At 43.7% G+C, this 14,968-nt stretch overlaps 1 long non-coding RNA gene across 1 annotated transcript; it reads right to left on the bottom strand.

The window, feature by feature from the left end:
* Window positions 1-4,780: 4,780 nt before the first annotated feature.
* On the bottom strand, window positions 4,781-10,298 carry LOC142396073 (uncharacterized). The gene is made up of 2 exons (XR_012772498.1): window positions 10,213-10,298; window positions 4,781-6,402 (listed from the first exon to the last, which is right to left on the bottom strand). It is a non-coding gene; the product is annotated as an uncharacterized LOC142396073 (long non-coding RNA).
* Window positions 10,299-14,968: the final 4,670 nt, after the last annotated feature.

Consider the following 14,968-nt stretch of genomic DNA (forward strand, 5'->3'; position numbering starts at 1 on the left):
TACATGCAGCCTGTGGTCTACTGAGAACAGTGCTGGTTCTAAAGTCTACCAGCAGCAGGGAGGAACGACCTGCGATACTGCTCCTTCAGACATTTTGGATGTTTCAGTCTGCTGCTGAAGGAGCTGCCCACAGCGGTGACAGCGGTGTCCTGTAGGGGGTGGGACAGGTTGGCCATCATTCTCCTTTCTCCCACCACCACCTCAACTGAGTCAAGTGGGCACCCCAAAACCAAGCTGCCTTTCCTCATCAGTCTTTCCAGCCTCTTCCTGTCCGCTGCTGAGATGCCACTGGCCCAACAAACCTCTGCGAAAAAGATGGCTGATGCCACCACAGAGTCATAGAAGGTCTTAAGGAGTGCCCCCTGCAGCCCAAAAGACCTCAGTCTCCTGTGTCATCTGTTAAGCTGTTCATGAATAAAAAGGTTTCTGGTGAGCATGTGTTGAGTTTGCAGAACATCCCTGTTAAACCAACATTGTTCTTAAATGGTGTGTCTAACTCTGTGTTAGCCTGGGTGACTCGGGTGTGTGGCTTGCAAAAGTATTCACCCCTCCTGGCTTCTTCTTACTGTCGACATCACATTCTACAGCTGAAATAGACTGTTTGATAGATTTTATATAATGGATCTACAAAAAAACGGGCTGAAGTGAAAAAATTCTAAAAGATAGCAAAATCAGAATGTATTCACCCCCTTTGTTATGAAACCCCAAAATAAGATATGGCCTGAACCTGGGGTCGTCAACCTGAAACCCTCCATTTGGACCTGTTTCACCGGGAGCCACAAACCCCTTCAACATCTAAACTGAAGATAACACTGCATACATCGTGTTTTTACCTTTATACTATGTATTAAAAAACTGTTGTGTGTTGCATTTATTAAATCAATTAACTGATACAGAGAAAAAACAACACAAAGCAACAAAAACATTTTGAACTCCGAAAAAAGACGCTGGGTTGAAGGTTACTTTCAAATAAAACAAAAAGCCGAGCTTAAATGATCCACCTGCAGCAAATCCATCGGGATACTTTTCAGACTGCTAAACGTCAGCAGTGAGAGCAGATTAATCTGCTCATGTAGCCTTAAACCTTCTGTTTTTTTCAGAAACATTCTCCTCTTTGAAAAGATGAAACACTTTTTAGTATTACAAGATCACCATCATTTTCACATTTAGAATTACATCAAAAAAACTAACGAAGCAAAATAAAATAAATTGAAATTAAATACTCAATATTTATTTTCCAAGGCCACAGTGAGCCACGGCAGAGGGATGAAAGGGCCTCATTCAATTCAATTCAGTTTTATTTATAAAGCGTCAAATTACAACAAATGTCAAGGCACTTCAGTAATACAGTCCAATTCTGGGGGTTAAGAAGACAGAAAAGACAAAGGGGACAACAAGCACCATAACACCAGGCCAGTGATACCTGCTTAACACAAGTTAATGACCTCAATAATGTCACATGTACATAATATCATTTGAGAAATGAAACGGGGGGGGGGGGGGGGGGGGGGGGGGGGGGGGGAGTAAAGTGAGGAAAGGTGTGACAGATGAGCTCCCCCAGCAGGCTGGGCCTATAGCAGCTTAACTATGGGATGTTTCAGGGTCACCTGAGCCATCCCTAACTATAAGCTTTATCAGAAAGGAAAGTTTTAAGCCTGGTCTTAAATGTAGAGAGGGTGTCTGCTTCCACACACACATGCAGCTCTGGAGCCACCGGGGTCTTAGCGCTGGCCTAAAAAAGGTCTACCTATGTGCACTTGAGGTGTCTGATGACCTCAGCATATATACACCTGTTCAGAAAGGCCCCAGAGTCTGCAACACCACCAGCCAAGAGGCCCCACCAAGCAAGTGATACTATGACCAAGAAGCTCTCCAAACGGGCCAAAAACAAAGATAGCTGCTGTCTTTTCTGCAGTGATTCTGTTTATTCAAGAAGGCAGAAAAGAAATCCTTCATCAAGGCAAGGCAATTTTATTTATAGAGCACAATTCGTACACAAGGTAATTCAAAGTGCTTTACAGCTACATAAAATCACAAGAAGGCAATAAAATCATTAAAAAAATAAAATAAAAAATAAAAAACCCATTAAAAATAATCATTAATTAATTAATTTAAAAGTGAAGAGTGCAGATAAATACTTTCAGGTGTCATATGCACAGCTAAATAGAACTGTTTTCAGTCTGGATTTAAACATTGTCAGAGTTGAGCACACTGAAGATAAGTTTGGGTCTTAATGGTGCAGTATAGAATAAGATCATGTAATTACTACTGCTAATAACAGAAAATATTCCTATGTTCTATAATTGTTCCTATTGTTGCTACTGCATGTACAGTTGAGTCACTGAGCTGACCATGAACTCATCAGGATACCAAAGTATTAAAGACTCAAATGAGTCTATCAGCAGAGGAGTGGCTCATATTCACTCATCAACAGGACAATGATCCTAAACACAGCAGCAGATCTACAGCAGAATGTGTGAAAAAGAGAAGAATCAAGGTGTTGCAACGGTCCAGTCAGAGTCCAGACCTCAGCCTGACTGAGATGCTGTGGTGGGACCTTCAGAGAGCTGTGCAGAAACCAACGCTGCAAACCTCAATGAGCTGAAGCAGCGCTGGGGAGAAGAGTGGGCCGAGATTCCTCCTCAACCATGAGAGAGACTGAGAACATTATACAGGATGTCGGATACTGTCCTGATACATTAAATGTGTACGAATACTGGAGATAACAAATTAGCAAATTAAATCCTGTGTTGCACACAAGAGGGCGCTACAAGTTCAGAGATGACTATTCAGTTTTATTTTTACAACACCAAATCACCTAATCACAGTCTATCTATCTATCTATCTATCTATCTGTCTGTCTGTCTGTCTGTCTGTCTGTCTGTATCTGGTGAGTGGTTGATGGGTCTGAGTCCTCCCTCTGATGCTCATATGGGGACAGATGGTTCTAAGTGAACTCTGGTTCCCTGACAGTCTGACTTGTGATGTCACCAGGGCTTTTCAGTGGTGGACAAGATAACGCTGCACTCTTATCCTGCTGGACGTGCGCTCACCAGCACACAGGCTGCCATTGGCGTGCTGTACCTGCTGTGTTACCACATGGATCATGATAATAAGGGAGAGTGGAGCCTTAATATTGCTCTCCAGCCTTTTTGGAGCTCACGTTCTCAGCCTGTTCAGACAGATCGAGTTTGTGTCATGTGTCTCAGAGGAGAAAATGCTTAATAAGGGACACCGATGATGTTAGTCAAAGATTTGAATGTGCTGTGCTCGTGGCTGCTAAGGACACCAGCCCTCCCTAAACCCTGCTGCAGACTATGATGAGAGACAACAGCATACTGAACTGTGCTGTTCTGTACTGTTTTATCTTGCTCAAGGACACTAACATATAAACAAGGGGGTTTGGGAATGAAACCAGCAGCCTTCTGATTGAAGGACAAGCACTTTACCTCCTGAGCTGAAGCCTTCCCGTAAACAGACTGAATTTATACGGGGGTTACGTGATAAGCAATGGTAAATGGTCTTTCCATGATAAATCATCTTGTGAAGTGTGAGATCACTGGCAGATCTCATGGATGGACCTCTAATATCGGAGGAGATATTGTCTTTTTAATGGCTGCAGGAACAGCTCTAACAGCTCTCTGCTCAGCTTTAGGACTTTATGGGATGACAGAGACTGCAGACAGAGCGGTAACAGGAAAGGAGGAGGATCACAGAGCTGGTTAACAACAGATGCTGTAATCTATTCAGTTCAATTCAGATTTTTAATAAAGCGCCAAATCACGAAAAATGTCATCTCAAGGCACTTCAATGATACAGTCCAACTCAAGCCAATTAGAGTCCAACTCATTGTAATCAGAATTCAATCAAATCCAATTAATTAAATTCAAAATTAGTGCAATTCATACATACAGAACCAATTCGCACTCTGTTGATGTATGTTGTCAACAGAGAGCTCACCTGTGTGATCTGCCAAAGCTTTGTGTACCCAGCAGATACCCTGACCCAGTGATGGTGATCCGTTGTACCACACCGCTGAAGCATATGATTAATAAGAATTCATACTGCAGCTCTATAATTATTGATTGATAAAGTATTGTTGAATTCAAGTTTTTTGTCTTGTTGACCTACGAAAGAGACATTTTCCCAGATTATAATGCAGATGATAAGGTGATCATATTTTTCTCATGAGTATTTATCACAATATTTGTGGTAAATCATGGATTTATGGCAACCCATCTTCAGTGAGACTGATAACCAGACAGCACTGAAGAAAAGCAGACAGTGTTCTCCTCTTCCTGACACATTTAATGATGAAGAGATTTGAAAAGACGCTTCAGACTGCAAGAATACCAAGTCAAGATATTTATTACATTTAGGCCATTAAACTGAGCGTGAACAGCAGTGTGGCTTGTGTGTGTGTGTCAGAGGGACTCTCTGCATCAGAGCTGGAACTCTGAGGAACTCTGATCTCAGTCTGACTGAGAGCTTTGTTACGGAGGGACTGGGGGACTATTCACTCTTTCTCTCCTTCTTTGGCTGCCTGATGAAGTTTTCGTTTGGGATGAACTGATAGACATGTGGTGTTCCTTCAGTGGTCAGAGGGGATGGAAATGATCCTGATCATCTTGCACAGTTGTGCCAGAAAGTGCAGCCGACTGACTCTTGGTTAGCTTGCCATCTAACTTTTAATCCTTACAAATGTTGTTCAGGCTGCAATAATCCATCCGATTAATGGGCCAATATGAAGTCATCTTAAGGTAAAGGATTGAAACTGAGATTCCTTTCTTTTCTTTTATTAATTGAGCCAAAGATAGTCAACGTCAAACAAATAACAAAAGAATTCAAACTGTGTCACAGAGGTTTACATTTATGGGGTCATACAACAAGTTTCTCACAACCCCCCCCACAGGCAAGGCCTTCTGCACAGTCTAACATACACAACCCTGTTGACCCTCCTCCCCAAAAGTCCACTTCCACCCAGCCCATCCTCCCACCTCTGTGAGCTGCCTTTGAATTATAGCCCTCTCACACTAAGGGGAGCACAATGTGAGGATTGTGATTGTATTTTAATTCTGATGGTGGACTGAAAAAAGACTGCTTCCTCTGAGAATGGGATGGATTTATGGGGCCTGTCCTGGCTGCTGGCCCCACATCCTCTCTGATCTGTTTTTACTCAGACGACCCCTCGACACTCAGGGGTCATTAGCGAGCCCCAGAATGGTCCGGCTGGCTGCCAGCCCGCTTCACATTGCTTGTTTTCTAATCAAATCACTATATTTAACGGGGACACGAGACCAGGGCCAAGTCCAAACAGACATCTGTTTGAAATTGTTCCTTGCAATTATTTCACACAGAAGTCCCCCCACCTCCCTTATCCCACTTTGGTTTTTTGTTTGTTGTTGTTTGTTTTTAGCAAAAACCTCCCCCTTTTGGATAACTGAAGGGCAAAAATGCGCTGGAGAAGTGGGGGTTTTCAGGGTTGGTGAAGGCATGGCTCCTGGAACCACTGTCACACAGATATGCAGCCAGAAGGGGAGAGCAAAACCAGCGAGGGCTTTTTGATTGAGCACAAAGCAGGTTTTTCTCTCCGAGCAGGGAACAGCTTTTAAAGTAAGGGGCCCCGGACTGCTGCCAGCACACATGACATCTCCATTAAGACTGTCAGTCATTCATTCATGCTTTCACACCCTGGGGACAGAATGGATTTGTAAACTAGGCCAATCTGATTGAGGAAAAAACATGCATTATTTCTGATTATGGCTTGTGTTTGTTTTCATTTCTGCCTGAAAATGTGATAAAGAAAAAAAAGCAATCTCCGATTATTTTGTAGATTTGGTTAGTCACTGCAGGGAACTTAGCTGGACAATGAACATGAAGATGACTTGTTTGTGAAATCACACATTTTCTAGGAAGTCAGATCCACACAAAAAAGAATTGTGTTGTTTGTACATAACAGTTCTAACAGGCACTTAAAGATTATCATCCTCATTACACTCCTATCCTTTTTTCCACATTATGTCTGTTTTAGGACCAAAGAGCCATCTCTCCTTTGAGACGTTAGCCCAACTGCACGTTGAGTCAAACTGTGGTTATGGCTTGGCCATTTCTCAGTGTACATGCACGGTAGGGGGATCCAGTTGTTGAAGTATTTTAAAGCAGCAATGCTGAGAACTGTCAGAGAAAACCTTCCAGACATCCTGCTGCCTCCAACTTCCTCTGTGGGAGATCCTGGTCCATGTGAGTCCAGCTGATTTCACTGCACAGACCCCGTCTTTGAGGTTAGTTAAATGGTGATTTTATCAGATGTGGTTATAAAAATCAGGATTTCATTAGAGCAGAGCGACAGTTTGGAAGTGAGCTGACACATGGTCTTAATGGGCTGATTTTCAGTGCCAGTTTCTGAGAAAAGAAACAGAAAAAGGTGAATGTGAGCAGCTTCTTTGGGTATTCAGCTGGATTAATATACACTTTACTGTTTTTACTAAAAGATGCTGACAGATGGAGCTTTGGAACGTCTGTGAAGCGCTTCTGAGTCTAGTTAAGTGAATACATGCAGGAGCTATTCGAACCCCAATGATCTGGGTGTGTTAGTCCTGTTTAGAAAAGCTCAATTTCGTACGATTTCGGTCAGAATAACATGTTTACATGTGGACATACAGTGGACATAAAGGAAAGGTCAGCTGCTGTAGAGCAAATTGCAGTCACATTTAGCTGCGCTAACTAGCACTGTGAGGCTGCACGTTGCTAAAAGCAAATACCAGCCTGCTAACCGCTTTATAACTACACCGTTATCATGGCGATGTTTACAGTACAGTAAACTTTAAGTGCAGCTGTGGCCAGTGAAATATACACTTCTGCCACTTCATGAAGTAAAGTATCAAAGGTAAAAGCTTCTCTCTGGCAGGTTAGATGTAAAAACTCACGTAACTACTGGTATGACCGGTAAGCCAGGATGGGCAATGTTTTCATGGATATGTACAAAATGGTCTTTGAGACACAATAACAAACATTACAAATCAGTGAGTTTACACACATTACAAATCAGATTGCTAGGTTGTCTTTGTCCATATCTGGGATCTGAACGGTGGAGCCTCCTAAAGACTGAAACTGCCTGCACATTCATGTCTCACAAGGGTGACGGTTAGCTCAGAGTAAGTCTGCAGCTGTATGGATATGTAGGATATTTAAGCATTTAGCGGGGGCTTTCTGTCGTCAGTCCCTGCTCTTAGTCACTCCCACCCATGTCGCTGGATATTAGATGTGTGATAATGCTTTGTCACCTAAAATGGAACGTTTTGACACTTTGGAGTGCTAAAAGCCAACAGATGACCGAGGACTTTTACACTGTGCTTCAGTTTTACTAAAAGTAGAGAGTGGGTTTGCCTCAGTCTTCTGGATTGGAGGCAACTGAACAATAAATTAATCTTATGCAGTACTTAACTTTGGAAAATAAGATAATTTCTTTAATCTAATTTTTGAGTGTTGGTTTACACGGGTGTCCAAACATAACTTAAAGGTAGGGTAGGAGATCCTGGATTTTGAGTCCAGCGAAGCTGCATTTTGAAAATACACAGGTAAAAAGTCCCAACCCTTTTCTTCACTTTCCCCCCGAAGGCACGGCTCTGGAGTACATGAACATGCACGAGCACGAAGGTGCACGAGCGCTGTTCTGACAGCAAGCACCAATCGTTGCCGTATTTAGTATTTAGTATATGATAACTATACATTTAATAATGCTAGGTGCTAGCCAAGCTGGATCTAGTTTAGCTTCCTGCCAAGCTTCTGGACGCGTAATTCGTTCACGGAGCAGGGTACGGGCACAGGCGGAAGGAGGGGGAGGGAGGGGGAGGGAGGAGCAGATTGCAGTTTGATAGACGGCATCAGTATCTGCCTTTAAGAATAAGAGGAGAATTAGATTTAACATAGTATTGCACATCAACCATATATTAAGGCTGTGAGGACATGAGTTGGACCTCAGACAATCTAATAAATGACTTTGTGTGTGTGTGTGAGTGATTATGTGAGAGTGTGCGTGCTACATGTACTTCAGTTATGTGAGACATTAAAGGCGGGGTAGGGGATCTTTTTCTGGAACATTTTTTTACATATTGCTTGAAATACTCTTCACACCCCCATTGCAACCAATTAATTAAAAGTTTTGACACAAATATGAAAAGTTTTAGTGGCCTCTAGAACGTACAATCTAGGAAAAACACTATCCAATCATACTGAACGGACCGTTCACAATGATTGGATACTGATGCCGTCTATCAAACTGCAATCTGCTCCTCCCTCCCCCTCCCTCCCCCTCCTTCCGCCTGTGCGCGTACCCTGCTCCGTGAACGAATTAAGGTGGTAGCATGGTTGCTGCGTCTGTCACGGCGGTGTCGCACCGTGACGTCAAAATGACGTTTCAGGCATGGCGCTTCCCTTGAAAAGACGGCGCAGCGCGTTGTCGTGCACCAGTCGATTTTTGTAACTTGGCGGCGCCGAGCACAACGAACCGGATGGACCGATGTGAGACCAGGCTCAGTGAGGAGGTGCGTTTGTACAGGCAGCTGTACGAAACTGCAGGGAAACAGCACAGGGAGCACGTAAACTCCCCAAACTGGTGCACAGAGATTGGCAGAACTTTGGGGAAAGAGGGAGAGTTCTGTAAGAATGTGTGGAGGAAGCTACGGGACAGATACGTGAAGGCAAAGAAGAGGGCAGAGACTCTGTTGATGCCGGGGGCTTCAAACCTTCACCTCTATTAACTGAATTAAAAAATTAAAATGATCCGAAAACTGCAGCAGTATCATTAATTACAGTATTCTTGCTCTTGACAGCGGCATTGTTTTCTTCTCCACTTTCGTGGTTGTAGAGTAGAGGTAACCTTCACGTAGCAGCGCCACCTCTGTGACGGAGAAAATTGCAACTACTGGCGCGCAACGACTTGCGCCACTATATAGGGTCCTATGGCGGGCACGAACTCATGACGTCATCAACACCGCTCGCGCTAGCAGACGCGGCAACCATGCTAGAGCCTTTACGCGTCCAGAAGCTTGGCAGGAAGCTAAACTAGAGCCAGCTTGGCTAGCACCTAGCATTATTAAACGTATAGTTAGCATATACTAAATACTAAATACGGCAACGATCGATGCCTGCTGTCAGAACAGCGCTCGTGCACCTTCGTGCTCGTGCATGTTCATGTACTCTAGAGGCGTGCCTTCGGGGGAAAAGTGAAGAAAAGGGTTGGGACTTTTTACCGGTGTATTTTCAAAATGCAGCTTCGCTGGACTCAAAATCCAGGATCTCCTACCCTACCTTTAAACCAACGGTCATCAAAAACAAGGTTGATATGTGAACAGCCTGCAACCAACTGAATGTGTGAACTAATCAATATGCCAGAATTGATTAATGCAATAATTTGTTTATGAAGTATTAACTGAAGACCCCCCCATTCAGCTGCATAAGATATAAACACGAATGACACATGAACGCAGAAACTGTCACAGAGAAAGACAAAAAGAAGACAGGGAGAAATGATAAAGAACTAAATTAATCTTAAAGTAAATATGTACAATGATTCAGTTGTAAAATGACAAAAAAGACAATAAAGAAATAAAGAAGTTACAAGAAATATGAAAAATAAATATAGAGGGGAGAAGCAATAGATTAATATTCAGGGTTGGAATAATAAATATGAATAAATTAATGATAAATTATTGAATCAATGAAAGAAACTGAAAATCAAATGACTTTAGAAAAAAATAGGGTTATTAACACAATGTGAAATGAATACAGTTGGAAATTAAATATGAATTAATGTCACACTCTTTACCAGGTGAATATTGCATCAATGATAATTTTTTTAAATCATCTTATTGATCATTAAACTGCTTATGGAGTCATATCTACATATTTTTGTATTTATTTTGAACTTCCTAGTTCTTTTGTTGGTTTTAACAAATCATTTGGCCCACTGAGTCTCTGCATATGTCCTCTCCCATTAGCACTGCTGGAACAGTAGCATTCCAACAATGTGAGATTCTCCACTTTATTCCATGAACACTATTGCGGCGTATAAACTAAAAAACCAATACAAACGCCGCGGCCGGCTAAGACATGGGGTTTTACTACTGAAGACGCGTCACGCAGAACTATTGCACAAATGGTGTTGTTTATTGCTCCATCTCACGAGCTTGTACGTAAAAGACAGACACTTACTTCCTTTTGATGCATTTCACAAGCCGTGCAAGGATGCCTCTGACAGTGCAGTTAATATTATGCTTACGTTTACGGTTACGGTTACGTTTACGTTTACGGTCAACAAAAAGTTTTTCCCCAAGCTCACCCAGCCGCCATGATCCAAGCTCATCACCCCACAGCTGAGCTCACCTGCTCATTTAAAGGAAAAACACACCCAAAGTGCCACCCACAGACACCGGCGACAGCCTCCTGCTGACGTCATGCATGTGCAAACAAAAAAATAGAATAATACAAAATAAAACAACTCAAAATCAATGTATGGCTCCTACATTCCGGCCCCAAATTATTGCAAGGTAATAATTCACCACCACAACCTTGTAGGAGACACCAAAATGCAGAGTGAACATACAAGTCAAGTCAAAGTAAAAAGAAAAGCCAAAAGTTCAAAAAAAGAGGTTTATGACTGAATGTCCAAATAATCCAAAAAGGTCTTCACTGGTCTTCTGCTTCCTGCAGAAGGCAGACTTTGGTTATCGGCCTGTCCAAACAGCTTGTTTTAGTTTTAATCCGTACACTTCGAACCAGTCCATTTTTATCCGGAACAGCATTCACAATTCTTCCTGTAATCCAAGCACTGCGAGGTGCCATATCGTCCACCAGCACCACGATAACCTTCTGCAGCAGAGCGAAGTCCAGACCTTTCACCAAGTGAGTGTGCTCCATGTCGCCTCCCAAAAACTTGGACTCCTGGATCAGCTGCCACCGTTTCTCTGCCGCCGACTTGTCTGCCTCGGCGGTGGGTCCGGTGGGTCGGTAGCTTTCACTTCTGCTCTGACGAGCCATAAGAGCCGTGGCTCGGTAGCTCGCTCCTCCTGAGGGATAGTAGCGAGAACTGTACGTCGGTTACTGATCCATTTATTGAGCTTAAATCCACCTTCAGTTTGCACCTTGACCTGATGAACTCTGGCCTCAACATCTGCCATGAGCGCCACAGGTTCTTTGCGGAATTTCGCGAGGACTCCCACCAGCAAACTTGTGAGGTCTGGTCCTTGCAGAAGTTGAGAGTTCAAAGATGTCCCTTGAAATGTGGCACCGCAATCAAAAACCACCCGCAGTTTTTTCTTTGTTGGGTGATACACCCCATGGTGCGGTATGTACCACAACCTTTCGTCACAACGGGCCAACTGCTCAGTTGCAACTCTCTCCGCAAAGCCATTAGCCAGCATCCCCGACATAAATGTGGTGTAGTCAGAGAAAAAGGATGGATCTTTATTTAAACGTCTTTTAAGGCCCAATGCACGCTGTACTGCAACTGTCTTATTGTTTGGCAATTTGAGGCATCTTTGTCTTAATGGCAAACCAATGCTGTAATGACCATCAGTGAGCTTGGCAGACTCCAAGACAAACTCGATGAAGCGCTGATCTTCCCTTGACAGAACAGACTGCTCATTCTGCAGGGTCTCGGGGAAATCCACTTTCAGCTGCTTCTCCCAAAGCTCATCAAGCCTCGCCACAGAGATTCTATTGACTGTGATATCTGGCTGAAAACATTGTTCACTGATCTGGCAGTCTCCTCGAAGCGGGCCAGTCACAGACCAACCCAGGATGGTCTTAGTAGCATAGGGGCCTCCATCCACTGCACGAATCACCTCCCACGGTTCCAGAGCTTGAGGTACATAAGTGCCGATCAGAAGGTCTACATCTGCGTCAATCTCTGGGATTCTTATATGTCTCAGGTGTGGCCATCTTTGAAGGTCTTTTGAGTGTGGTATGTTCCCTCGATTTACAGGCATGCTCCTTTGTGTGAACATCTCGGGTAAGCCACAAAAGGTGTCAGAATCCAACCCAGCCACTTCCAGGTCAGTCAACATGTAGCTGTCCACCACCTTTTCTTGTCCCATTGTTCTGAGGAGTATTCCCAGCTTCTTACCAGTCAGATTCAGCCGGTTCATTAATCGTTCTGTGCAAAATGAGGCAGTACTCCCCGGATCCAAGAATGCATATGTGACGACAGTCTCCTGTCCCCTTTTGGACTTCACCTGGACAGGCAGAATAGAGAGAGCACAGTCCTGTTTACCGGCCCCAGTCAAGCCACTGGACTGCACAGAAACCACTACACCTTCTCTGGCCACTTCCGATCCATCATTAGCCTGAGTTGAGCTCTTTTGTTTTGCGTTGGAGTGGATATGCAACAATGTGGGGTGCTTAAGATTGCATACTCTACACAACAAACGTTTTCTGCAATCTTTACTCATGTGCCCAATGCACAGACACCCAAAACACATCTTATTTTCCTTCAAAAAAGACATCTTCTCATTTTGTGTCCTTTTGTCCAAGAGAAGGCAAATATCCAAACCATGTCCAGCTCCACAAAACGGGCACACTTTACCATGTGAGCTCTCCTTATTGTTTCCAGGATCAAATTTCTTCTCAGGTGCTACAGTCGTGGCAAAACTACTGCCTCTAGCAGTTAAGCTAGCCTGAGGTTTTGCCAGTCTTGTGTCTTTTCTTCCAGTCCCAGGTGTATCTTGTATGTTTCCAAAAATCGGGTCACTTGCAATTTTGACTTGCCTCTCCACAAAATTCACAATGTCAGGAAATGTGGCTCGATGATGGAACTTCTCCTGAATATCACAGGCCACACTCCTCCACCGATCCCGCAGCTTATAAGGCAGCTTTTTCATGATGGTTTGCATATTTGTAGGCACGTTCAAGTCACTTGCAGTGGCTCCCATCGAGTTACAACATTCACGCAGCAGCAGACTGTAGGCCTGTAAAGCCTTGATGTCCTCAGCCTTAACGATCGGCCATAAAAGCACTTTATCCATGTAGGCGGCGGCTACTTTGAATGGGTCACCAAAATGCTCCAGAAGTAGTGACTTTGCCTTGGTGTATCCATGGGAAGATGGCAGATATTGGCAGCTTCTGACCAAATCCTTGGGCTGACCTCTAGTATATTGCTCGAGGTAATACAGACGGTCCTTGTGACTCTGTGTTCTTCCTTCAATGTTGTGCTCAAATCCTCGTATGAAAGTTTGGTACTGCAGTGGATCTCCATCAAAAACCTGCAGATCTCGCTTAGGTAAGAGGAAAAGTGACTGTTGTTCAACCAATAAAGATGTTATTCGATTTTGCCTCTCCAAAACAGTGAGAAAACGCTGCTCCGAATTATTCTCCATTGCAGATGCAGCTGGGTCCAGCTGAAGGTGAGGACGTGATGGATGTAATGCACCTTCAGGTGATGCATGCAGACCAGCTCCAATCCTAGCAGTGGGCAGAGTGGGCAGAGCAGTCACAGCAGTGGGCAGACCAGTCACAGCAGTGGGCAGAGTGGGCAGAGCAGTCACAGCAGTGGGCAGAGTGGGCAGCTCCATTTTGTTGTGCGTCTTGGGCCTCACAGCAGCATAACTTGAGGGCAAAACAAGATCTTCAGCCCTCATGGTCGATGGCTGTGTGGTGAGCTCAGGCACAAACGCTGCAGCATCAACATTTAACTGCATTCTCTTGCTTTCCTTCAAATAGGAGTTCATCCCATCCGACCTAGCAGACCTGCGTGACACACGAGACCCTTCTGAAGCTTTTAACACGCTCACCTTAGCCATGGAAGCTGCCAGCTCTATATCTAAATCCAGCTCCTCCTTCTTTCTTCTCAAGAGTTCCTGCTGCTCCTCCATAGCATGCTTCTCCCTCAGCAGCTTCTGACCAGCCATAAGAGCAGCTGTTTCAGCCTCAGCTCTCCACCTGGCTGACGATGTAGAGAACAAAGATTTGCTCACCCCTGTACTGCATTTCTTTGATCTCCCGGACACATTAGATACACTGTCACTTGGTCTAATGTCATCTTCAACTGTGTTATCCATATTTTCATTGTTATTTGAAACAGACCCCAAACATGGTGCAACAGCATCCTCTGCTAGTGCATCTGGGACATCTTGCATATCAAACAGCCATTTATTTGCTTCCTCCACAAACGCAGTCTTATGTTCTCCAACACTGTGAAACCATGTGTTTTGGTTTTCTTGTTCTTCCGGCGGGAGCATAGGAATCACAACACTATGAAGATGAGTCGCTTCTAAGAACAAACTTGAAATATTTCCAAGATATGATTTTACCCTTTCAGCATTGTCAGCACTTTGCATTAGGCAATTAATTTCTTTTATAAAACCTTTGATCTTTCTTACTTTAGCTTGGCGCTCTTCTTGGAGCTTTTCCAATTTAAGTTCAAAAGCTTTGGGTGTAAGTTTTGTTTGTCTCTTCTCACTTGTTTCATTTCCAACACTTGACTCCATTTTTTTTTTTTTATATAAATCACAAAATTAATCCAAAAAACACATCACAAAAATAGCTGCTTTACTGACCACACAGCGCCTGTGTTTCCACGTGAACAATGTACAATGCGTTGTCGTTCCCTCTAACTTTCCAGTGGAGCTAAGCTAACTCAACCCTAGTCTTCTGTGCATACTAGCAGTGGGTATTTATGTACCTAAATACCGATAGTCTCGAACCAGACTGACCGTCTGAACCAGAACTACGGCGGTACTCCCAAGCACAAAGCTTCACCCGCTTGACACACGAAAGAAAAACTGCAAAAGTCCCAAACAAATAAACCAGCACATCACCTTATGTGAATATACCGCTTAGCCTAGCAGGGAATACATTCATGCATTGACAACAAATCTAATCCGAAATGTTTACTGTAACTTTCAACGGAGGCGAGTATGACGACAAAATGAGTGTAGTAGCAGCAGTATTGTGAATGAATGGGAGTCTAGCG

The sequence above is a fragment of the Odontesthes bonariensis genome, chromosome 12 (assembly GCF_027942865.1).
Source record: "Odontesthes bonariensis isolate fOdoBon6 chromosome 12, fOdoBon6.hap1, whole genome shotgun sequence".
NCBI classification, from domain to species: domain Eukaryota; kingdom Metazoa; phylum Chordata; class Actinopteri; order Atheriniformes; family Atherinopsidae; genus Odontesthes; species Odontesthes bonariensis.